Genomic DNA, 26,442 nt, shown 5'->3' with positions numbered 1-26,442 from the left:
CCTGCCTCTGTGGTTCTCTGAAGCTCCCCCTTTCACAGACAGCATTACCCTGGAGAATGCTTGCAGGTCTGCCTAGGGGAAGGCTGGGAACAGTATTCTCTGGGTGTACGTGTTATGTTATCTCAGATGCTTCTGGATTGTGTACTTGGCACTCAGGCACATGGCCCAGAGTCTGTGACCTGATCCAAGCCTGAGGATTGGGTGAGAATGAGCACTGTTGAGCATGGTCCCTGGAATCAGGCATCAGTTTGTCAGAGAGAAGCACTTTCATTTCTTCGGATAAAGTGTGACTTCAGGGGCTGTCCATCTTTAATTAATTAGCCACCACCAAAGTCCCTGAGGGTGAAGCCTTTCTCCCTGGTCCTGGTGTTGCTGCCCATGTTAGGGGCCTTGCCTTCCACACCATTGGCAGGTAAGGGCTGCTCAAAAGCTGCTCTTTAAAAAAGTGCTTTGTGACCACCTAGAGGGGTGGGATAGGGAGAGTGGGAGGGAGGGAGACGCATGAGGGAAGAGATATAGGGATATATGTATATGTATAGCTGATTCACTTTGTTATAAAGCAGAAACTAACACACCATTGTAAAGCAATTATAGTCCAATAAAGATGTAAAAAAAAATAGAAACCAAAAATAAAATAAATAATTTGGTTTTTTTCAGTCTCATCAGAGGAGGGGAGGAGGACTGGTGTGGCTGGCAAGGCAGGCTCAGCGGAGTTGGAGGGCACAGAACACTCAACTATGCAAACGTAGCTCCACCCCAGTTCCTGGGTTACCACTCTTATACAAAAAGTACATGGATCAGTTGCGAATTTATCAAGCATTGTAATGTAATAGCATGCTAAATGAAAGTGTGCTTTTGGTTTTCAGTCATTGTAGCTCTGTAGCTACAAGAGAACAGATACTCTTTTAGCACAGACACCAGAATCTCATGAGTTTCCTCAAGTTAAGATTTAAAGATTTGGGCTTGTTTCCCACTGTCTCCAAGTGCAAGTAGTCAGCCATCCAACCCAAGTGTCCTTGAACTCCTTATGCCCTAATTCAATTCTACAATAGCAGCAACTGAGTTCCCCAAAGCCAGACCATCAGGGATACTCTTTTCTAGGTGAAACCCAGACATCATTACTGAGCTGTTCTGTCACTGCATGTCAGGGGTTGCCAAATTCATACCTGGGGTATTGTGATGTAATAAGACATACATATTTTGGTCTTTGTCCCTGGCTCCTGACCAGAGCTTCTCAAACCCTTGTGATTGCCTAAGTGGTAAGAGCAGTCAGAGCGTCTTTGGTTATATTTGCTTTTTGTGCCCAGTTCCTGAAATAGCTCCATGGTGATAAAGGTGAAAGGAGTATTTCTGTTATTCGTAACAAGCCCCTTTCAACCACATCTGAGTTTGTGCTGAGGTGACTTTTGGAAGCACCTAAGGATGGGGACTGGTCTCCAGTGTAAGAAAAACCCACACATTTGGTGTCAGAAGTGTTCTGTGAGGAAAGGAAACTAGCGTTTTTTGCTTTAAAATCCCTTAATACAAGTTGTATTTTTATGCCATCTGCCTCAGAAAAACAACCCCAGACTCCCCAGATTTCCCTGGAGCCTGCTGCCGGAATAACCACCCTTGGTACCAATTTCTCTATCAGTCAAAGTGGTTAGTTGCAACCAGCAAACTCTCAATGGTTTAAAAAGAAAATAAATTTTTGAAGGGCCATTGGGTGGTTAGAAAGTGGGCAAGAGCAACCAGAGGCTAGGAGCCAGAGCCTCAGACAAACGTGTCCTGCAGAACCGGTCCACGGGGCACTGCCAACACCACCTGCCCGCGGGGCCCTGGCTTGTCATCCAGCATCACGAACACCGGCCGCAGGAGGCTGCCAGTGGTGCTGGTGGTCCTGGGGCTGAGTGTTGCTCTGCAGCTACTGAATCCCTTCTCCTTTCTCTGGCTTCTTTGCATCTCCTGCCGTGTTAGCAGCTGGGGCTGCCGTGAGGCCATGCTGGGGACTGGGGGGCTTGAACAACAGTAATTTATTGTCTACACTTGGAGGCAGATGTCTGAGGTCAACATGTCTGCAGGATTGGTTCCGTCTGAGGCTGTGAGGGAGAAGCTGTTCCAGGCCTCTCTCCTTGGCTTGTGGATGGCTGTAGGCATTTCTTCCCTCTGTGCCTGTCTGTGTCCAGATTTCCGTTTTTATCAGGATGCCAATTATATTGAATTGAGGCCCATAGTAATGACCTCACTGTAATTAATTACCTCTGTAATGATCTTACCTCCAAATAAGGTCCCATTCTGAGATAGTGAACCTAGGACCTCAGCCTATGAATTGGGTTGGGGGGACCACAACCCATAACACTAGTTCCATATACAAAGTGTCTAACAGGGATTATATGATCCCTGGCCTGTTCTCTAGTTTGGGGAGGGTGACGTGGAGAAAGGGTAGATGCAGACTTTGGGTCTTCTTTAGTGGAAGGTTGGCTTTCCTGTCCGCAAAGTTCACACAGTGGGGAGTTCCTCAGCCTTGGGAAGGGGTCAAGATCCTGTACAGCTGAAATTTCCTATGTCTGTGTGCGCCAGCTTGTGTATAGTGTGTGTGTGTGTTTGTACAGCGCAGACATCATCCTAGCTTTCAGACGCATTGCTGTGTAAAAGAAGAGTGATCTAACGTAAAATTCTTCATGGTGGGTACACTTGTTCTTTATTCCCATAACCCAGGCATCATTAAATTACCTTTTACCAATAGTTGGTGAAATCGGTGAGATACATAGGAATAAGATTGATGAAGCCACTGAACATACAGCTATTAAAATAGATAAAGCAACATCATCTACTGAAATGTGAGCTTGACAGTGAAAAGTGTGGGCCAGCTTCAGGAATGCTTCAGAAATGTCACGTTTTTCTTTTGTAACCGTACCATAGGTAGCCCAAATTTACTGTGATTCCAGTACCTTTAGAGAAAAGCACAAAAAGACAAAAAGTCCCTTTTTGTGTCTCTCTTATTACTGCCAATCTTGGCCTCAGCTGAGTGGCCCATATGAGGGATCTAGTCTCTAAAGAGTTCTGAAACTGTTGACATGTTTTTTTTCAGAATATTGATATCATTAAGATTCCAGTGAAAGCATGATTTCGCCAAAAAATTATGTGGTTCATCATTTCTTCAGGAAGCATGTGTTTTGTGCACAACTCTGGAATGCTTGCCTTGGTTATAAAGCAGAGTTATCAGAGCAGATACTTAATGCCAAACCAACATCTTGCAACTGGTGTTTTCATCAAAAATATACCTGAACCATGATTCAACTATGAACAAGATAACAGGGAACAGAATGTCACTCATATGTCAAGATCAGAATAAATAACAGAAATAACCAAGGAAAGGTGGGATTGGTCCAGGAAGACTTGTAGGAGTTTTGAGCTAGGTGTAATAAAACATGATTACTGAGTGAAAGGAAACTGAGGGCAGAGAGAAGTAGGGCTTCGTTAGGATAACTCCATCTGTGGCCACTCTAAGTCCCACCTGCCTGTGAGTCCTCAAAAGGCATCTTCTCAGGCTCTTCCTGGCATAAGCCAAACAAAATCCCAGAATACTTTTTTGATATTTACAGATTTCATAATCCGGTCCTTGCCTAGACAAATATTGACCACCCGCGCGGGAACCACCAGCTTTGCTTCTCAGCAAGACTGCTGGGTCCCTGTTCCTACCCACTGCCTCCCAGAAAAGCCTCCCAGGGCCTCTGGAGACTGGGGCACAGGCCATCTTTTCTGGCTCCCAAAATAAGACAGGAACTGCTTGGGTGGTAGCCCAACCGATTTTGAGAAACCTGATGTGGGTCAGTCATTTGAGGATTTGAGGCTAATTTCAAACCTTTCAGTAAACATCAACCCTCGCAACTCTGGGAGAGATACAGATACCTACCCAGAAAACTACGTAAACATGTTTTCCCTGCGATTGCTGTACTTCCTGTATCCAGTCAAGCCAGAAAGACCACAAGTGCTACCTTTCTCACAGTATTTTTCCACTTCTTGGCTGGGTCTCAGCCCGAACATGGAAGTGCAGAAATAAGCAAGAATAATAAAAGCAGGGCCCCTTCCAGGAAATGTGCAAGAGGAATTCACACTGTTCTCTTCAGCTTCACTAGCAGTCACAGCAATAGAACGGTCCCTGGGTTTTATGCCCTTGTCACGTGAGTGAGAATGTCTGGGAAAGTGACAGCAGAGAAAACGTGCCCGCTCCCCAACTCCTCAGGTCCTACAAGACCAGAATTGTGGACTTGGCAGGTTTCTAAGTCAAAACCTCTCATTTTGAGTTAACTGAGGTCCATAGAAGTGAACCGTGATCACAGCTGTGCCAGGGAAAGAGGTCAGGGCTCCTGGCTCAGACCCCACCGGAGCCATGCGGTGATGCTCAGCCTGTGGCTATCCCCACAGCTGCTTCTGTTGCCCTCCTCACACCCGTCTCCTTAGATGTCGAAGGCAGTGGGAGATGCAGAGGACCTCGTTCCACATGCTGTGAGGGACCACGCCTACTGGAAGTGAGAGGTGTGGGGAGATCCAGTTTCACCTGATCACTTAGAAATTCAGACTTTTGGAGCAATAGCAAATGTTTGACTTCTCTGTTTTTTCCATTATTATTATGCCATTCAGTCATGATGAGAGTGCCATGACCTCGGGCATGTAGCCTCGGTCTTCTAGTCTGTAAGATGGTGATCATCATGGAACCCACTTTATGCAGGTGCCTGCTCAACAGCACCACTGCTGTTAAATCGTTGGTATTATAAATCAGCGGTATTTTTCCATGGATAGCATTTTCTGCTAAACTGTGAGCAATAGATCGAGGATACAGGGCAGTATGCAAAATGAGGATAGGAAGAGTCCGTTGTCCTGGGTTCATTTGAGACAATGAGTGAGGACTCGAGAGGAGTTGGTATAATTCACGTTGCCTTCATCCAGCTCTGGGCGCTCTCTGGAGAACCCAGAATTCCAAGGTCCATAAACAAGTTCAGCAGAAATCTCGTCTTAAGCATATACTTATGGATTTCTGGCATTTAAGAGAGAATTATAAAAAAATGGAATGTTCAGAAGCCAGTCTTTTTAACACATTTGAGTGCTTTAAAAAAAAAATAGAAAAACAAAACACCACATACTTCCTACAATCTTAAGAGCAAGAAGGTAGATCTTTTCAAATTCAAACAAAATAAAGTGAGAAACTGTGAACAGTATTAGTGTATTTGAGGGAATTCTATTGATATTACTGCAGAGATTTTAAAATACCAGTTGAGAGCAGAAGAAAAGCCACCTGTCAGTGAGGTTCATCTGCACACAGTAACCTGAAAAAGTCACGTTCTTTCTCTCATAAAATTCTAAAACAGATGATTAATACAGCCAAGGACTGAATTAGGTTAATTAATTTGGCTAATTTGAAATAATAATGGCATTTCGACAGCATAATTTAGTCTCAGCTCAGTGATGAAAAACGGACTTCAAGAGATCCTTCCCCAAGCGTTTCAGTCTTGAAATCATTTCAGTTTCATGTTGCTCTAATTAGTCAGTCCAATCACAGGAGGAAGGAGAGGAAAATACATTTCCTCAGTTCATGGTCAGTCATTCTATGCCATGTGGACGTTAGTACTCTCGCTGCCCACTCGGGGGCTGGACCGCTACCGTAATGGACGGTAATGGATGGACAGGGCTCGGGGGAGACGGCGGGGCTGGTGAGTCCAGGGAGGGAGGACTTCACAGACACATCACTCTCTGCCTCCAGGAGCATGTCCGCCCCAACACGGGCAGCTGAAAGCAGGTCCGCTTATTCATGACCATCTCCTTCAATGTGTGAAAAACCAAGCAGAGAGTGGCCAGGCCAAAATCAAGGGCGAGATCAGGACACAGAGTCGCATGCCTGGCCCTCCTTTTACCCGGCTGGGCTCTCCCCTGCTCCTCCTGGAGCTCCCGCTCCCCTCTTGCCCTCTGAACTCTCCTGCTTTCTCCAGGCCTGCTCTCTCTTGCTTCTCCCTGAAGCTGGTCTGGTCTCAGAGCCCTCCATCCATCTCTCCTCTGAACCTCTGAGAGCTTACGACCTGTGCCACTTGCAAAGCCCTGGGCCACTTGCAAAGCCCTGAGTTATTTCATTCGCCATGTCTCCCTGTGTGTGCAGACACGTGTCATGTCCCCCCATGGAGGGGGCTGAGTCCATCTCTTAGGGATCTGCTTAAGTGTTTGGCCTCTGGTTCCCTCTCTAAGAGCAACATCATGAGCTCTCCTTGCGCAGACTTCGACTGAACTACTTGACTGATTCTCAGGCCATCAATAAAAGTAGGAGTTGCTTGTACCATGCTGTTCATTTTCTCAAAATATCAAGTTACATTAGACCCTGGGGTCAACAGTCTAGAATCACTCTAAATAATTCAGATATAGTGAATTCTGAAATGTAGCTGTGACCTCAGGAAATGTTTCAAATACAAAACAAGGGCGGTGCTGTTGGTAGGGAACATAAAAACCATACTTCTTAGGCGAGTCCATTTATCTCTGGACATATTTCAAGTGGGATCTGGAAGGATCTGGAGCAGGTTTGAAAGCCGGTGGTTGTCTGTCGTCTGGGACATCAGTGTGAACATGGACAGCATTGCTGCATGGGTCTGTACACCCTGCTTTTCCAGGGATGTTAGGACACGTGACCAGCAAGGGAGGTCCCAGCAGGAACAAAGCCTCCACAGAGAGCTCATCAACACTGTCCTGGTGGAATTTGGCAGCCCTGCATGTGGAGATGCTGCGAGGGCCAGGCCTGTGTTGTCTAGTCCTGCTGGCTTAAAGCTGTATTTGCATTCTCATTGTGGCATTATCCATCTCTCTTTTCCCTCTTCTCTAAAACTTAAAATTCCATCTCAACTAAAATTAATGCTTTTTCAGTACAAAACACTTATCCTAACCATCCTTTCATCAATTTTCAAGAATTGTATTAATGCAACAGTTAGATAATAATGACCCTTTTTACACCAAAATAGTAGCTGGTGACCGATTTACTTTCAAATTCAAAGGAGGAAACAAAACAAACATGCAAATAGACTCATTTGTTCTGGGACTAAGGACCAAGCCATTCCTTTTCTTACTTTTCAGTGTAAATAATTCCGGCTCAAAAGCTTCCTGGCAGAAAGCTGAGCAGGAAGAGAGAGAAGAGGTGGCTCGTTAAGTCTTTGAGGCAATGGGTGCTGGTCCGCCATAGCCTGGACCCAGGCCCTGGCCCACGGGCGTCGTGCCCGGGGAGGAGAGTCCTCCTCTGGCTCCCAGGCCTCCCTGGGCAAAGCGCCAGGAGCGAGCGGGGCTCTGCCCCCCACCCCGACCCTGAGGGCATGGCTGGTGGGATAGAACAGGGCCAAGCTCAGTGCTGAAGAGTCCTGATCCCATCAAGGAGAGGCTGGTGTTCCCTAATCGCGGGGATTAAGGGTCCTGGATCCCAGGGCAGAGCCCAATCCCAGAGCCCGATGCCACCCGCGTGCCGTGGGCAGTGGGGCCGCACTGTCCCAGCACACGTGCGGGCACCACACACTTTCCTTGGCCTGGCCAGCATCTCCCTCTTGACCTCCTGATCCCTATCTCTCTGAAATCAGGAAGGGAAAGGCAGAAAAGACAACCTCATTGCTGACTTCCGAGACTAGATCTTAATTCAGTCTTCCCATGACCAGGAGGCAGGAGTTGTTATGATACTCAATTTTATTTACAGTGAGGAAATGAGATTCCGAGAGTTGGGGATTGCTACAAGGCTGCACAGCAGTCAAGTGAAGGGCTAAGCTTTGGGCACAGAACTTGGTAACTCCAACGTCCGTGAAGAGCCGTCCCCGTGGAGCGCCCCCTGAAGGGCTCCTGCTGCTGTGGGTGAGCGGGTACGGGACACCCAGTGGCCCTCCACCCCAGGCCCTCACCCAGTGGTGCGTGGAGCCCACTCAGGACCCAGGCACCCACCTGCAGCTGCCGTGCTCAGCCAGTGGACTGCCCTCCGGGGAGCCCTCCCAACCTGCACTGGAGACAGGGGACAACTCTGAAGAGCCCTCCCACTCCATGGGCCCCCTGGGGGCAGTGACAACTGCATTGTACCTGCTGTCTCCCACTGCCTGGATGTGTGCCCTTACCCAGAGCCCACGGCCCCCCTCTTTGCTGCCCTGAGTGTTGCCCAAGGACCAGCAGCAGGAAACCTCCTGTAAGCTGGTTAGAAATGCGGACCCAACCCTCCTTCCAGGCCTGCTGGACGGAGATCTGCATTTTAACAAGATACGACTCAGGCCTCAAATAGGAGCTGTTTAGATACATTCTTGAAAAATGTCAAAAGTAGATAAAGCAAAATAGAATAATGATAGTACCAGGGTTTTTTTTGTTTTTTAATTTGGCATCATTTTGAAAACACTGTTCAGTATTTAAAAAAATAAAAAGTAAGGCAGAAAAAGCACATTGTAAAAATTTTTTCTAAATTTCAGTGAAAACCCAATTTAACTTTTTTTTTTAAATTTATTTATTTTTGCTGTGTTGGGTCTTCGTTTCTGTGCGAGGGCTTTCTCTAATTGTGGCAAGCGGGGGCCACTCTTCATCGCGATGTGTGGGCCTCTCACTATCGCGGCCTCTCTTGTTGCGGAGCACAGGCTCCAGACGCGCAGGCTCAGTAGTTGTGGCTCACGGGCCCAGCTGCTCCGTGGCATGTGGGATCTTCCCAGACCAGGGCTCGAACCCGTGTCCCCTGCATTAGCAGGAAGATTCTCAACCACTGTGCCACCAGGGAAGCCCCCCCCAATTTAACTTTTAATTTATTTGCTGGTCTTTCTGACCCACCGTAATTTTTGCTTGCCTGGTACGGTGTTCCTGCAGTATAAATACTGCTGCAGTAAATCACTAGGTTTTTAGCCTCTGTGCAGCAGGAGAGGAAGGCTTCCAGATAATAAAACCTGTTGCCCTCCTGCCGAACCATCAGTGGAGTCTCATCTTGCCAAGGGTTTCAACTCAACACCCCTGGTATATTCAGATGCTTTATGAGCTGCTGGAAAAGTAGCTTATCGACTTAGTTACCACTTAAGGCCATAAGAACAACCAAGATTTCAGATGAGATTCCTTGACCAGCAGTGTCTTTGCCCAGCTACTCAGAATTGACATATACGAAGTTAGAAAATCTGTTGTGTGTGAAATAGAAATCCACAGTGCGGAGAAGGGGGGATACTTCGCTTGTCGTTTCAGTTTTTGTATTTCAGAACTTCTCCAAAAAGGCAATAATAACCTCTTATCATGGCATTGCCGCTTCTGCCTTCCATTCCCAAGTGACAAACAGTAGGGCACAGTGAGAAACTGAGCTGAAAACATGCAAAATGTGACCTTAGGATGACAGAACTCACCCCACAGCTCAAGCCACAAATGTAGGAGTCCTTCCTCACTTCTCATATTTTGTCCTTCTCTCTCCATGTGACAAAGCCTTTGTGGCTTCACCTTCAGAATCTCTGTCCAGTCCGTCTGTTCTCCTCACGCAGGGCCCACCTCCCCCACAGAGCCACATTCAGTGTCCTGGATCGGGGAGCCTGGTCCGTCTCTGTTCCACACAGGGACTCTGCACAAGGCTGTGCTTCACACACCGTATTTTTAAAGGAAAACATGGTTAGTCCCTCCTGCAAAGAGTATAAGAAAGAAAATTAAACTAGAAGAGACAATAATTGTATGAAGAGATATTAACTGAATGATAATCAGTTCTTACAGACGCGGAGGGGATATTCCTGAGATGGGGCTGTAAGGGCCTGTCTGTCCCTTCAGGAGTCTTTGCTTGTAGTCCTAGGGGGCATCAGGGCTCGAATTCAAACAGAACAGATTCTAAAATAAGACCCCAAATAGTGTCCTGGCTAGTAGGGGATTAGGAAGAAATTTCCCTGTAGGACTAGAGAAGCCCCCACTACTGGGGTTCAGGTGCCAAGGTGGTGCTGGTGTCCCCTGGCCTCGGAGGCAGAGTCTGTCGCCCTGCACGTGCTGTTGGCCATGCACCTGTCTGGGGCGTGGGGCCCACATGGATCGGGTGAGGCCAGCAGGAGGCCATCCCAGCTGCCAGGCGTCGAGGGTCCCAGCAGCGCCACACCCTCAGGGAACCCGGGGAAGGGAGAGGGGCCAGGCAGGGTGACAGCGGGACAGACGCAGAACGAGCGAGTGGCCTTGATAGCATTTCTGTTTATTTTGCCTGTCCCCAAGGCCGTGTGGACTGGACGTGGGCCTTGTTTCCTGTCATCTTCTGGTACTCCCTGTCCATGTGTCCAGCCAGGAGAACCTCCCCGTGTGCTGGGAGGGAAGCCCTGGTTTCTGAGCTTAGATGATGAAGGTGACTGAGGCTCCTCCCCCTCTTTTTGTTGTTCGGTAAAACCAGGAGGTGGTTGATAAGGGCCTGCCGGGGGCCTTGCAGCCACAGCTGTCCAGCTCAGCCCCTGGTTGGCAGGTCGTTTGGGTAGGGGATGCAGCTTGTTGAGGGTGATGACACAAGTCCTCCGTGGCCCCTTTAAGGGCAGCCCCCCAACTCCCGTGACTGAGTCCTACTCGCACTGTGGCTCAGAACCTTGCAGAAGCAGAGCCCACGTGGCCCCCAGCACCCAACAAATTGGAGGGTGAACTTGGCCTTCTGAAATGCACGCTTCTCCTGAATTAGGAAATTCAGGAGTGTAGGAAACTGTCCCGTCATAGCTACAAAAAGCCAAAACCGACATCAGGGGAAGACAGCTTCATTCTCTGGCTGAATTAGACGAAAAGTGGAAATTGCCTCTGTCTCCTACCGCCCAGAGTTCAAGGCTGGGAGAGGTCTGTGTGGGCATGTGTGGCCGGTGCCTCGGGGTTTCCCAGTGGGGCCCCAGCCAATCACCCAAGGGCAGGCTCCCTGCGGTTACTGGAGATGCCACATGTCCTGTCCCCAGACCTCCGTTCTCCTGAGTCTCAGTTGAAGGGGGCAGAGGGTGGAGGAAGGTGAGGAGCATTTGTTGAAGGCCTGCAGGAGATGCAGAGTCCATTCATCTCACTGATTCACAGGCTGGTGCTGAGCCAAGCCTTTTTCACAGGCAGAGTTTCACCCCAAACCACAGCCTGTGAACACCGATAAACACGAGCTTCTTTTTATTTTTTTTAAATTTATTTATTCATTCAGTTATTTTTGGCTGCGTTGGGTCTTCGTTGCTGTGTGCCAGCTTTCTCTAGTTGCAGCGAGCGGGGGCTACTCTTTGTTGCGGTGCATGGGCTCTAGGCGAGCGGGCTTCAGTGTTGTAGCATGCGGACTCAGTAGTTGTGGTGCACAGGCTTAGTTGCTCTGCAGCATGTGGAATCTTCCTGGGCCAGGGATCACACCGTGTCCCTTGCATTGGCAGGCGGATTCTTAACCACTGTGCCACCAGGGAAGTCCCCAGAGGTTCTTTTTAAAGAGAAGGATACAAAAGGGGATGTTTGAGGCTGAATTGTGTCCTCCCCATACTCACCAGCTGAAGTCTAACCCCTATGAGCTCAGAATATGACTGGATTTAAGGAGGTGATTAATGAGGCCACTAGGATGGGCCCTGATCCCGTAGGACTGGTGGCCCTTATAAGAGGAGATCAGGATACAGACACACGCAGAGGGATGACCACGTGAGGATGCAGGGAGAAGATGGCGTCTACACACCCAAGAGAGGCCTCAGAGGAAGGCAGCCCTGCTGACCCCCGGACCTCGGGTTTGAAGCCTCCAGGACTGGTGGTGAAACCCTCAGTCGGGGAGCCTTGTTATGGCCACCCGAGCTGACCGCACCCTCTGGGCACCCCCTGCTCTCCCCAGACACCCCCAGGAAAACCTGGCACTTCTTGGAATGCCATTTGAAAGACCCTGATCCAAGCCATTCCTCATTTTGGAAGCATGAAATCGCACTCAGGGTTTGCAGTGCGTCCATTAGGCGCCCCCAGGCCCTGGCAGAGCAGACAATGCACCATAGCTGGGCCCCAGGGCACCGTGATGGGGACTTCTCGGCTGAGGCTGGACCACCACTTCCAGAGCCATCCTCCCTGCTGGCTGGAGACATCGTGTCCCACCCCTCCCACGTCCTCCTCTCCCCTCCCTGCTCCATATCAGATGTGCGTGGACATGGGGTTCGCAGCGCACCACGCGCCACTCCTGCTCAGGTGATGCGTCAGTTACTTTCCCCTTCCTTCACACAGTTGGGCCTAACGCTTATCTCCCCGGAGGGCCAGGTGACTGACCCTCAACAGTGTGGAGCGAACACAGGTCAGAGGATGGTGGTCTCCTGCTGCAAGTGCCCAGGCAGTGAAAGGCACGCCATGGAGGGAGAAGGAATCGAGCAGAGCGTCATTCGACTCGGCCACTTTGGCTGCTTCTCATGTTTCCTCTACAGGAAGGGTTGGCTGCCTGCTGCCACACAGACAGCTCTGTGAGAAGCTGGTCCTGACCCCACTCTGGTGGGGTGTCCATGCTCTGATCAAAGGGGAGGCATGGAGGCTGTGGCTGCCAGTCTGTTTCCCTAAGGAGCTGGGGACCCAGCGTGCCTGTTGGGATCTCTCACCTGCTGGTTACTCTAGACCTCCCAAGCTTTGTGCCATTCCAGGGGTGTTAGTCAACTCGAGCTGCGTAACAGACACCACAGATGGTGGCTTAAACGACAGACATATATTCTCTCCCAGGCCTGGAGGCTGAAGTCCATGATCAAGGCATCACCAGCAAGGGCTGGTTCCTCCTGAGGCCTCTTTCCTTGCGGTGTAGACACTGTCTTCTCCCTGTGTCCTCACATGGTTGTCCCTGTGTGTGTGTCTGTGTCTGCATCTCCTCTTCTTATAAGGACACCAGTTCTATGGGATTAGAGCCCCACCTACATGACCTCATTTTACCTTAGTCTCCTCTGTAAAGACCCTATCACCAAATACCGTCACCTTCTGAGGTGTCTGTGCCTGTGTTTGTTGCTCTACATCCTCACCAGCATTTGGTGTTATCGGTGTCATTCTAATAGGAGTGTAGTGGTATCTTGTTGTTTTAATTTGTATTTCCCTGAAGACATATAGTGTGAAGCATCTTTTCATATGCTTAGTTGCCATCTGTATACATCTGTATATCTTCTCTGGTGAGGCGTCTGTTAAGATCTTTGGCCCATTTTTAATCTTCTTATTGTTGAGAGGTATTGCTTTTTTCAAGAAAAGAAAAAAGGTTATAGGTTTTATAAAGAAATATCCCCATAAACGGCAGAGATGTGAAGATAGTGAACTTTCATCTCCTTTAAGGTGCATTCAGTTGCTTTTCATACTTCATACTGAGGAGCGATCAATTACTGATTTATTAAATGCTTAGAAGGTGCTTATCACCTCGACTTGGTCTGTGACGTACCAAAGATTGTAATTTTGCTGATTATGTAAATCTACACATACAGTCACACCAGCAATTCAGAGATTCATGCAAGGATCCTCTTTAGTTAGGGCATGATTGCATGGTTCAGAGTTTAAGGAAAGAGGTGGATGTTGCCTGGAGTGGAGAGGTCGGGTGGGGGGAGGGAAGAGTCCTTCAGGAGGACAAACACACACACACACACACACACACACACACACACACACACACACACACATATAACGCCTGTCTGGCGTTATGATTATGTTACACCAGCTTTGTGATTCTAAGCAGATCCTTTACACTTTCTGCCCCTGAGTCTGCTTGCTTTTGTTTTTCTTCTGAGTAATAAGGAGCATGGTTCTGTCCTCATGTGTTCTCCTCAGTGAAATGGGAGAGCTAGTTTGAACTTATAAACTGTAGTGTCTGCCACAGGCCTGTGTGGTGTGAATGCTGTCTTGCCATCCTCATCCATTGTTCCCTGCAGGTGTACCCTCAGGGGGCCCCGAGGTGGGAGGCTGTGGTGATGGGACTGGAGAGTCTCTGGGGGTCTCTCAGGTCCCACATGCCTGCACCCCAGTTCTTCACCCTGGCCCCGAGTCACCCAGGCATTTCCCTGAAGCACTTTCACCCTGGACAGGCCCACTCTGGGCTAGAACATGCTCCCCACAGGAAGATGGTGGGGTGGTTTAGAACCCCCTTCCTCCCATGGAGAGTCAGCTGCTCCCCAAGTGCTATTGACTGGATGTTTTTATGTCCCCCCAAATTCCCTATATTGAAATCCCATCTCCCCAGGTGATGGAATGAGGAAGTGAGTCCTCTGGGAGGTGATGAGGTCATGAGGGTGGACCCTCACGATGGGATTAGAGAGTCCCATCACCCCTTCCTCCAGGTGAGGACAGAATCTGCCTGTCTTGATCCTGGACGTCCAGCATCCAGAACCGAGAGGAATCAACATCTGCTGTTTATAAACAGCTCCGCAAACACAAGTCTGTGTTTCTGGGACAGCAGCTTAGCTCACTGAGGCAGCCTCTGGGGACTCAGCCTTCTGGGTGACAGGGAGTCTAGGGGCGAGGCCCCTCCTGGCGACAGGAGGGGAGCCTGGGGCTGGGGAGGAGATGGAGTCGCCCTCAGGGTCCAGGCTGTGAGGCATCATGGTGATGCCACGGCAGCGAATCTCCCAGGTGGCGTCGGGGTGGCTGGTCAGCTCCTCGTCCTCGTTTTGGGCTGGGCATTTGGTGGGGCAGGGAGGGCAGGGGCTCGGGACCAGCGTAGCTCGACTGGCCCCTGTGCAAGGTCCTCTGTGTCCCAGAGGCCATCTGTGCTGAGCTGGCGCCCTGTGGTCCTGGATTCCAGGCGGAGAGTTAACCGAAGCCCAAGCCTACTTCCTGTGAACGGGGCCCTGAATGGATCATGTTCTTCCTTTAGATGCCGGAGGCTCAGGAGGCAGCCCTGGAGGAGTCGCGCTGTGGGCTTCACCTTTACCAGCATGTGATTCTTCATCACTAAGGTAAAACTGCTGCCTCCTAAATAGGGCACAGAGGTGGATTGCAATAATAGAAAAAAAAGTGTCTTTTCATATATTATTAACTGGTGATATTACCAAGATATAAGGAAAGAGGGCCACATTCATTGATTAGTTAGGGGTGTCGATGTCTCTTGCTCAAACTGGAAAAAAAAATGAGTGGCATCTGGGTCATTTTTCCATCCAATACGAGTGTGGGTGACCAGCTGGCTTCACATCCTGGTTCTGCCAGTGCACACGGCCTGTGGCGAGTTCCATGACCATCCAGGCCTCCTGCATCCTCAGTGATTGCAGCAAGTAAATGGAGCTACACAGGCACATACTCACACATGGATAAATACACACACAGTCACAGACACACACACACACATGCACGTGTGCATTATTCCAACTCTAGAACATTCTGGAAAAGGTAAAACTATGGAGACGGTAAAAAGATGAGTGGTTGCCAAGAGGTAGTGGGGAGGGAAGGATGAGCACAGAGGATTTTTAGGACAGTTGAAACTTCATTCCTTGCTAGTGGGGTGCAAAATAGTACAGCCACTTTGGGAGACAGTTTGGTGGTTTCTAACCAAACTGCAAACTACAAATCCTACTCTACGACCCAGAAGTCATGCTCTCTGTATTTACCCGAAGGCACATGAGAAACAGCAGATGCAGAGGGAGCTTCCTCTGAACCCCCTCATCTGCCTGAACACAGAGCCTCCACAGGAACTCAGGGGTCGCAGGTCCCCTCTCAGGAGCTTCACCACCAGGAAGACTGACTCTAGTCACAGGAGAGGAGCCGAGAAGTGGACCCCACCCCCAGACAGACCCTGTCACCAACTGCCACCCTCCCATCCGTCCTCTAAGGGCCACTCATCTTCCCTGGAAACCATGTTCTCTCCCCGGAGAGGCCTGCACCCCCTCTCCTCCCCCAACTGAGGCTGTAGACAAGCTCTCAAATCTCACTGCCCCTTTGGGCAGTCACCTTTTGTCCTGTAAAGCCCTCATGCACATAATATTAAAATTTGATAAATGTATATACCTTTTCTCCTGTTAATCTGCCTGGTGTCAGTTTGTTTCGTAGACTGAGCCATGGAACCTCAGAGGGCAGAGGGAAAGTCTTTCCCCCCCTGCAGTGTACATCTCAAAAGGTCCTACTTTCTAGCTGATGACAAAGAGGGTGTTTTTAGGAGGGAAGAGGGCTTTGGATACAGAAAGATCTGGATTAGAATTCCAGCTCTGAATTATCTGCTCTGATCCTTGACAAGTTATTGATCTGTTGAAGCTTTGGTATGTTTGTCAGTAAAATAATGATTATTCCTATATCATAAGGTGCCAATGAAAATGAAAACAAATGACATAATGTATGGAAAACATTTGATACAGTGCTCAACAAGTTGGTCACATTTCATAGGATCCAAAACACAAACGACTTAGAAATTCAACCATAATGTAATGTCATAAGATGGTCTATTTAACCACACACATGATTGAAGCTCATTGTTTTGGGTCCCCAACTGCAAACTCCCACAAACTCAAGCAATGTCACTAACTTAAAACACAGAATTTATCATCATCCTTGGATCACAGACCTGCTAGCCCAGATGCCCTTCTTAATAATTCAATCTATTTTAAACAAGAATCAAGGTTATATCCTATATCTATCTTATCTTAACAGCTTTATTGTCCTCAGTTTAATTATGTTGTATTTCAAAACCATTTTAGCAAGAAGCAGGGGTTAAAATGCCCATATATATATGTGTACATAGACATACAAATATCCATTACAGTAAACCCATACATGTCAATTCTATTCTAAATTCTGTTTAGAATAGCAGTCACAGTGGAAGTTAGCAGTTTTTCGTGAGTAAAATGCATCTTCCTCATCATGCCAGCTTTCTAAATCAGGATCCCTGGAAGAATGAAGAGCATACCAGCAGTGGAGTGACGTGGTATAGATTTGGGTCCAGCTGTGCCCCCAACTTGCCCAGCAGTTCTTGAAAATCATTTAACTTTCCTGAATCGACCTTTCCTCATTCCAAACAAGAGAAGAATAAAATTGCCCCTTCAAATCACAATGGTGTTGTTAGGATAAATAAAATTAAATTAAATTATAAACTTTGAAAAACCGTATGGTAAGAACTATACAGACATAAGGTAGTTTTAGGTATATTTGTGTCCCTTAGGTAGAAGGTACCCAGGTAAAAGAAATTTTCAATATTACAAGCAATAAGCAAAGAGCAGAACTCCAATTCCTTGGCTCTCTGGCTTTTATCACCCATATTATAAACAGCATGAGTGTAATAACTAGCTTTCCTAATGAAATACCATATCTGGCAATTACCTTAATAACATTCCTCTGGATGATCATAAACTTCCACCTTCAGAAACGCCTGGAATAAATGTCCTTGGGTGCCACAGACTGATACAGGCTCTGATAAATGTGAGGCATTCAATTTCAAAATCTCCCTCATAAAATAATTCACAGGCTATTTAACAATGTGTGCATTTTTACTTCTCTACTGCTGATAGAAAAGCGATGGCAGTAGCATTTATCATCTGTCCACTTGGCGCCATGTATGGCGCTGTGCATTTCACACAGGACACCCTGTAGGTCTGGCAGTGAGGAAACTGAGGCTGGGCTGCCTCTGTCATCGGCCCAGCCCCTGCCCACGAAGAGTGACAGCCGGGATTCCACTCTGCCTCCCAAGACTAGGAACAAGCAGATTCTTATTTTTTTTTTAATTAATTTTTATCGGAGTATAGGTGCTTTACAATGTTGTGTTAGTTTCTGCTGTACAGCAAAGTGAATCAGCTGTATGTATACATATATCCCCTCTTTTTCGGATTTCCTTCTCATTTAGGTCACCACAGAGTACTGAGTAGAGTTCCCTGAGCTATATAGTAGGTTCTCTATTTTATACATAGTAGTATATATGTCATAAAATAGCAAGTATTTACACAGGGTCATAGCATTTGTGTAATGGACCAAATGTCTGTGTGCCCCCCACCCTGCCCAGAATTCATATATGGAAATCTAAACCCCAATGTGAGGTTATCAGGAGGTGGGTGTTTGGGAGGTGATGAGGTCATGAGGGTGGAGCCCCCGTGATGGGATTAGTGTCCTTATAAAGGGGACCCCAAAGAGCTCTTCAGCATGTGAGGACACAGAGGACATAGGACAAGGTGACCATCTGCAACTCAGAGGAGGGCTCTCAGCAGAGCTGACCATGTGGTCCTGGCGTCTCGGACTTCCCTCCTCCAGAGCTGTGAGAGAGAAATTCCTATTGTCTATAAGCCAGTCAGTCTGTGGCCCTGTTTTGTAGTAGCCTTAATAGACTAAAACAATTTGTATTATTCAGTATGCTTGTCAGGGTTACCTTCATCGTTTTTTTCCCTGGGATTCTTATATATATGGGGCCACATATATTTTTTCCCAAATAGTCCTAAAATAAACATTTATTCTATTGTCCAAATAAATAAAAATAATCCAGAAAATTCAATTTTAAAAAAGTAAAATTTTTCCCCTAGACTACCTAGTATAGGAAATATCATCAAGATTCTTTGTCGAGCCATCATCCAGATTTAAAGAAAATGTGATCATTGATAGAGGTGAGAATTACGAGCTGCAGAAGTTGTGAAGTCGATTCCCACTTGGTCACATTCAAAGGTGGAAAAGCACTTGGGTTTTCTCCCTAATTTGGTAACTGGCTGACCAGAGCCTGTGGACCTGCAGCTGATTTGAAGGACCTGCTTCCTGGTTGGGGGGACTGCATTGTGGGGTTCTGATCTTGTTTGCCAGAGAGGTCAGCCTGCGGAAAAAGTTAAAAGGTTAAAAGGTTAAAAGACAAGTTCCCTTCCTAACAACTGGGCTTCAGCTAAAGTTACTGCCACAAGCAATTTACTGCCTTTTGAACTTAAATTAAAATGTTGATGCCTATTTCTTTTTATGAACAAGTCTGCTCATAAAGCATAATTACTGTAATGAAGATGCATTGCTTCTCTTTGGGGATTTATGGCGACTTATTTTGTTCAATTTGCTGAGGAATGTGAGACTGAAAGGAGGAGTAACCCCAAAGAGAAACTACCAAGGACAATTCTTAGGTAGAACAGATGAGACCAAGTGGGAGGGTGAGCGGTTATCTGGGCAGTCAGATGCCCTGGTCCCTGGCTAGAAGCACAGAGCTCTCGGTCCGCTGATGTGGATTTCCATCAAAGGGAAAATTTTACTTTCCCTTCTATTGATGGTGTCTCCTAATAAAGTAATAATTTGCATTTCTATGGTGCCTTTCATTTCTGAGGGCTTTACAGAAGCTAAATTATTTAGCTTTATCCTAGCTCTGAGAGGTGAGTTTCTTTATATGCTAACCTGAGGCATTGATAAGCTACATGACCTCCCCAAGGGCACTACTCAGAACTGATCCTGAAGAACAGCTAAATCCTGCTCCTGGGGACAGGGCTGCTGCCTCCTTTTTTATGGTTCAGCTCATCCGAGTACTTTTCTCACATCTCACAGATGTTTCTTTTTAAACTCCCATCATCGTCACCCCATTATTATGTGTCGTAAAGAATCATAGCCAAGGAAACCCCTGTGGAACATAGCATACTCTCTAAGGGATTCCTGCCTAGTTTCTTTCCATGATTAGTGAAGGGCTCACCCACCCTGTACGGTCACCCTTCCCTGGAGGTTCTCTCACAAGAGTGGAGACCGGAAGGATCCAGAGTCTCATTCCAGAGGGGCACCCTACGCAGCCCACACTCAGAGGCCACTCTCCTTTGGATAATCGTGTGTCATATATGAGACTCGCTCAGGAGTTGTGTATTCATATGTTATAACCTCTATTTGGATAACAGAATAATAATGCCAAACAGGTTTCTCTTTCAGCCATCCAGATCTAGGATGCCCCAGTTGAGCTTGAGGCAGGATTTGTGAGGTAAAGAGGAGAAAGAGTTTAGGATTCCAAAGGTTACAAAGGCTGAGGAAGAAGACGTATCATTGGGTGGGCCTGAGATTACAGAACGAGGGGATAAAGCCCACGTTTACAAGCCACCCCTCCCCCTGTCCCCCAAATATGTGTGCTCCAGCTAAACTGAAGGATGACAAATGGACTTCCATTTGGTAATCTAAACTTTTCCCCAAGAGACAGTATAGAATCTCTTTCAAAAATGGTATTTCTTAGGTGTTATTTTTGAAGGACAAATGTAGACTCTTAGTGCGTGGATACCAAAGCCCAATTTCTTACAACTTTTGTTGTGAATGTGACTTTTTTGGTTGGGGTTTGGAAGGAGATGTTACTTAATTGTCTGAGATGTAACTGTCAACTCAAATGAATCCAAGGACAGTCACCCCATGGGCTCTCTCCTTGAGAGGTGTGGAGCCTGTGAGGTAAAGGGCAGCCACGGGATCCAGGGATCAGTGGATCTGGTCCCCAGGGCAGTGGCCTGCTACCTTAACATCCACTGTGGTTGGAATTTAGTTCCCTCAGTGTGTAATTGGGGGTCAAGGGTAAGAACAGTCTCTTTGCCTCATATCTCTGAACCTAGCAAACCAAAAATAAAGAGAGGGAGGCACACCCCAAAGCAGCCCAGTGCCTCTGCCTGCCTCCACTGCCCCCTGTCCTTGCTGGATGGGCCTGAACACGCAAGGGGTCTGGATCACACACAGCTCTGAATGGCGCTAACAGGAAACCGCTTTGTTTACAACACTGAACTGCTTCTGCTCACAGGGCTTTGCTGGCCAGACAGAGATGCTTTGGAGGTGACGTAATGAGATGTATTTGAATAAACTCTTTCCACTGGTGTGAACATTTTTAATGAAAAGAAAGAACTTCTTTTCAAAGATGAGCTCTCATTCCTCTGAACACGATTTCAGAGCTCTTCGACATTTACCCCGTCCCTGCCAGGGGTGGGATTGGTGCAGTGATGTGTCCTGAAAAGTGATCACCATTGGAGAACTCTGTGAACTTGCCTCTGCGGTTCTGGTACTTTCCTTCCTTGTGGCACTTCTGAATTTGCTTTACCGTTTATGAATCTTGGTGGCCAGTACTCTACATGGAAGTACACAGTGTACTTGGGTGCTTGGGTGGTGGTCTGTGCAGTGAATCCAGTGTGAGGTTTGCATCAGGCACCTTCGTGAGTCTCGGATCAGCACAGCCTCACACAGACGGGTTTCTAGACAGACAGTGTCTCTTACATCTATTCTCTTTATGAAGAGCATCCTTTCAACTGTTTTCCCTGTTTCTTTGTCATAGTCGGTGTTCTCCACAGCAGGGCTGCAGTTGAGTTGGGCTGAGAAGGCTTCGTGTACCAGCAGGGCTGTCATCCTGTGGGGTGAGTGGCAGGCATGAGGGCGCCGGGCAGCCTGGGCTCTGTTCTGACCACCCAGTCGGCAGTCACTGGAGCTCACGGTTGATGGAGCATGTCCGGCCCTCAGATCCCCAACCTCAAACGCATGCGTACACATGCACAGACACACACACACACACAGGAGTGTCTGTGGTCCTTCCACACCAGGCACCAGGAGCCCAGGGTGCTCGACTCAACCGACTCTTCCCAGCACATCCCAGCAGTTGATGTGTCATGACAGCAGCTCCGCTGAAGACATTGCAGAGATTAAGTATTAATTTCTGAGGCCATATCTCTGTGCATCAGGCAAAGGTTATCACCAGTCAGTGGTTCTCCAAGTGTGGAAATGCTGTTTTGTAGCCCCGAGACCCACTGATTCAGAAACTCTGCAGTTGGGGCCAGCACTCGGTGTTCTAAGAAGGCCTCCAGGGACTCTGATGCCTGCTCATGTTGAGGATGAAGGGATTAAAATGACTTAGAACTGAAAACATCTGAACGATCAGCAGCCACAGAAAGAAATGTCATCTAAATTTAAGCAGATACTCCAGAAAATACACTTCTATTCATCCCCTCCAGGGGAGTTTCCTGTTAGGAAGAAAGCTGATTTTGCAGCTGGAAGTGAGAATTCAGTGGCCCTCCAGAACCCTCCACACTTTCCCACTGAAGTCCTAAGCTCTCCCTTTGTTTCAGCTGGTATATGGACCTTTATCTCATTACGGAGCACACACGGGTGTACACAGACACATGCCAGTCAGGCTTGCACGTTTCCTGTGAATCTGCCTGTTGTCCGTTAATCCGAAGGCCCCCAGTCATTGACCCAAGGTGGTAGAGGAAACTTTCTTCCCAGTAAGAATTAGTGGTCTTGGACTCACTTGCTCATCTGAAACATGTTACCAATTACCAATGCCTGTTTTTACACGTCAGCTGGTGAAATCTCGTGTGGAAGAGATTGACACAAGAACCTGCTTTTCTGGCCTGAGACAGCACTGTGCCGGAATCTCCCATGAAGTATTTCACCTCATCCTCACATTAACCTTGAGAGGTAGCAATCGTTCACACCATCTTGACGAGGCAATAGGTTAAGAGAAGGCAAAGACCCAGGGTTAGGTAACTTATTTTAGGGGAGGAGAAATATCTTCTAAGTTCTCGACTGGGACCCCAGCAACAAAAGACAAAATGCAGACATGTTTGTCTAACATAAGTTTTATGTGACTCATAAGGAAATGATGACCTGAAGAAATGGTTAAACCTGAGAATTTTTATTCTGGGTGTGATAAGAGTGGAGGGTCATGGAAAGATGTGATAGGCAAAGAGTCTGAGTTCAGGGTGGTGCACTGGTGGGACAGCTAGGCCTATTCACGAGGTTCCTCTCTGTGTCCCTCGTCTAGTAGGATTTGCATTTCTTTCAAAGCAAAACTGGAGAAGATTCAAGGTTGGAAGTTTAGTCAACATTAGTTGCCCAAATAGGATAAGAATGAGCCTGAGAATGAAGTGACAAGTTTGAAGGACAACTGGAACTCAGTGCCAGGAGAGACTGATAAAGGGGTAGCAGCCCTCTCACCTCCACGAATGCCCCCCTGTTGGTCTCAGAGAGCAGCACGCTGGGTCAGGCATTGTGTGTGCGTGTGTGTGTGTCCTTCAAGTTAGCCGTGATTCCCCAAAAAGCTGGTAGAATGCAGTGCTTTAAATCCACTCAGAAATATTCGCTGAACCAGTATAGAAATACAGTCCTTTCTCGTTCTTTTCCCTCTCTGAAATCTGTGAAAACAAAAAGAATATTTTATCCATGACAAACCGTTCACTTATAGAGCCAACACAATTCCTAAAGATATAGAGCCAACTTAAAATGTGTTAAATTTTTAAAAAATCAGTTTATTTCTGTGACTGTTTGAAATTAGTTTATATGCAATTTAACAGGGAAAACAATGTTCAAATAGCAATGCAAGGTATTATAACTTTCTGATAAAAAGATGCTATTTTCATTTGGTCAATATTAAAACTAGATTTGAAGGAACCATGCAAATTTATACTTCGTAACAAATACATTTATATATGTACATTTAAATTTCCCATTCACAACTACATAAGCTCTTTCCGAATAAGGTACTTTATTGCTTGACATAAGGCACTTATGCAAAGATTTAGGAATACCAGGCTTGGTGAAGTTATAGCTACATTTACAAAGGGCTTTGACTAATTTAATTGAGTGTAACAGACTTGAGTTCTACAAAAACAAATATTTGGGATTTTGCCTGTTACTGCTGTGGTTTTTATAATGTCAAGCAACTGGTCTGATTAAAATTCTCACCACTTTGGCATCGTTTATAGGCAAACTACAGGGAAAAAATGTTTATTCCAACTGTCAGCCAGTATAGGCTAATGCTTCATCATATCCCTAATAAAACCTAGATCCAGATGTTTTAGAGGAAAGCATACGATTTCTACTGGCTGTACCACATGAGAAAAGGAGAAATAGCAGTTTAGTAACAATCAATCTGGAACATTCACTACCACCAAAGTACTTAGGACAGTAAATTATCCAATTCTGTGACCAATACAACAGTGCTTGATCATGTTTAATGCATACTGTGCTATCTGCTGTCAGTTCTCCCATGAATTAATTAATTTAGCCAAAAATCTTAGGGAAAGATTGCATCTGAATATAATCCTGTGTTTTCGCATAATGGAAATAATCCAGGACAGAAAAAATAAAACACACACAAGCAAAACATTTTTTCTTGCACATCAGAAGTTAAGCTGTGAGTGTTTGGGGGACAGTAGCGGGGGAATCTCAGGCTTTGGATTGTCTGGGAAGTGTTCCCCAGTTCTTCCAGTTTCTTTACCAACTTCCATGCAGCAGCCTACAGCTTGATCAGGCTTACAGTTCTCTTTGAACATTGTAAAGATGCACGTTCTCCTTATTATAAATGCCTAATCCTTAGTTGAAACTATCTGTCACAATAGTGTCCTGTAGTGAAAACTTGTACAAGATAATTATGTGGTGAGTGAGCAATACAATGTTGCCTTTATCTGTTTGAAATGGGATGCCTTCTCATCTAATCAGCTGCCTTTTGTCCTTATGTTATCAGGCAGGTGAATGAGAGCCACTGAATAGCCTTTGTAAAGCATTTGTTGGTACACATTCCACTCTCTCTAGATTAATGAGCAATATTTAGTGTTTACCATCTCCCCACTTTACAAGCATCAGTTTCCATTGTTGCTCTACAGAGTGGAAGAAATATGGAGCCCAGTCTTTCCCTCAGAATGCTTGTAAGATTGCTCGCAAAATGTTCTCTGATAACAGGCTGGAGAGAACGTGTCTTCTGCATGTTGCATTTTACCAGGAGACGCTCACTGCCTGCCAAGTGTGGCCCACGTGGAGGCCAGTAGTGGACTTTGCTTTGATTCCCTTTTCTTTTTTCTTCCTCCTTCCCTCCTTCCCTCCCTTCCTTCCTTTAACATATATGGAGCAATTACTATGAACAAAGTAAATACTGTTGTTAATGCCATTTTTAAGATGAGGAAAATGAGGTTTTTAGAAGTTAAATAACTTACCTATTGTTCCACATGTAAAAGGTAATGAAGCTGGATTTTAATCCAGGACTGCCTGACCCTACAGAGCACACCGTTACCCGTTCCCTTTACGGCTTCCAGAAACCTCTTTAGGACGTGGTCTGGCATCATTCAGGGGGACAGCAAACACAGTCTCATTGGAGATATCAGGGCAGCACCCAGATGAGGGAATCTCTCCTCAAGTAGTCGTGCTCTCACCCCTGAACACCTTTGGCTACCTCTCTACCCCTCTCACTTGCACGAGAGCCAGAGCTTTCCACGTGTATAGCTGCCTCTCCATGAGTTGGGGAAGGTTGATGGTAAAAGCTCAGTTCAGCATGCTGTGCAAGCAGTAGTGTACCAGGGATGCCACGATCTTTCTTCCTGTTCCTTGTGCAAGTTGTCAACCTATTTGATTGGGAAAGTCCACCCCCATTCCCACACTCCATCATCCACGGCTCCCAGCTCTTCCTCCCTCTTCTAAAATTCAGGGGGTCAGACTGCCTGCCTTCTAGGGAAAGGGAAACCTTTCCTCTTGTTGATGGGAGATTTAAGCTCTGACTTTTTCTATTGAAGTATAATTTATTTACAGTATGTGTTTGTTTCAGGTGTATAGTGTGGTGATTCAGTTTTTTTGCAGATTATATTCCATTATAGGTTATTACAAGATATTGGGTATAATTCCCTGTGTTATACAGTAAATCCTTGTTGCTTATCTATTTTATGTGTAGTAATTTGTATCTGTTAATCCCATACTCCTAATTTGTCCCTCCTTCACCCCTCCCCTTTGGTAACCGTAGGTTTGTTTTCTATATCTGTGAGTCTGTTTCTGTTTTGCATATACATTCATTTGTATTATTTTTAGATTCCACACATAAGTGATACCATATGATATTTATCTTTTTCCGTCTGACTTACTTGGCTTAGTATGATAATCTATAGGTCCATCCACATGGCTGCAAATGACATTATTTCATTTCTTTTTATGGCTGAGTAATATTCCATTGTATATATGTACCACATCTTCTTTATCCATTCATCTGTTGATGGACACTTAGGTTGCTTCCATGTCTTGGCTATTGTAAATAGTGCTGCTATGAACATTGGAGTGCATGTGTCTTTTCAAATTAGTGTATTGTTATTTCCCGATATAAACCCAGGAGTAGGATTGCTAGATCATATGGTAACTCTATTTTTATTTTTTTAAGGAACCTCCATACTGTTTTCCGTAGTGGCTGCACCAACTTACAGTACCACAAACAGTGTATGAGGGTTTCCTTTTCTCCACATCCTGTCCAACATTTGGGTTTTCTTTGTAGACTTTTTGTCGATGGCCATTCTGACAAGTGTGAGGTGATACCTCGTTGTGGTTTTGATTTGCATTTCTCTAATAATTAGTGATGTTGAATATCTTCTCATGTGCCTGTTAGCCATCTGTATGTCTTCTTTGGAAGAAAGTTTATTCAAGCATTCTGCCCATTTTTTGGTTGGATTGTTTGTTTTTGGTAATGAGTTGTATGAAGCTCTAACTTTTATGGGCCATTAACTTTGCACTGTCAAGGATTAGGAAGGAAGGGAATAGGGTACTTCTTGAGTGAGGTATAGAGTAAGCAGAGACGGGACCAGGAGAGGCCAGGCTGAGCAAGTGAGGGAATGACCAGGTGGAGTCTTAGAGAGTCTGGTGCTGGTGTTGAGGAAGATGGCAATGGCGGCA

The sequence above is a fragment of the Grampus griseus genome (genome assembly GCF_964374135.1).
Source record: "Grampus griseus genome assembly, chromosome: 2".
Taxonomy (NCBI): Eukaryota; Metazoa; Chordata; class Mammalia; order Artiodactyla; family Delphinidae; genus Grampus; species Grampus griseus.
This window is presented reverse-complemented; position numbering follows the sequence as displayed.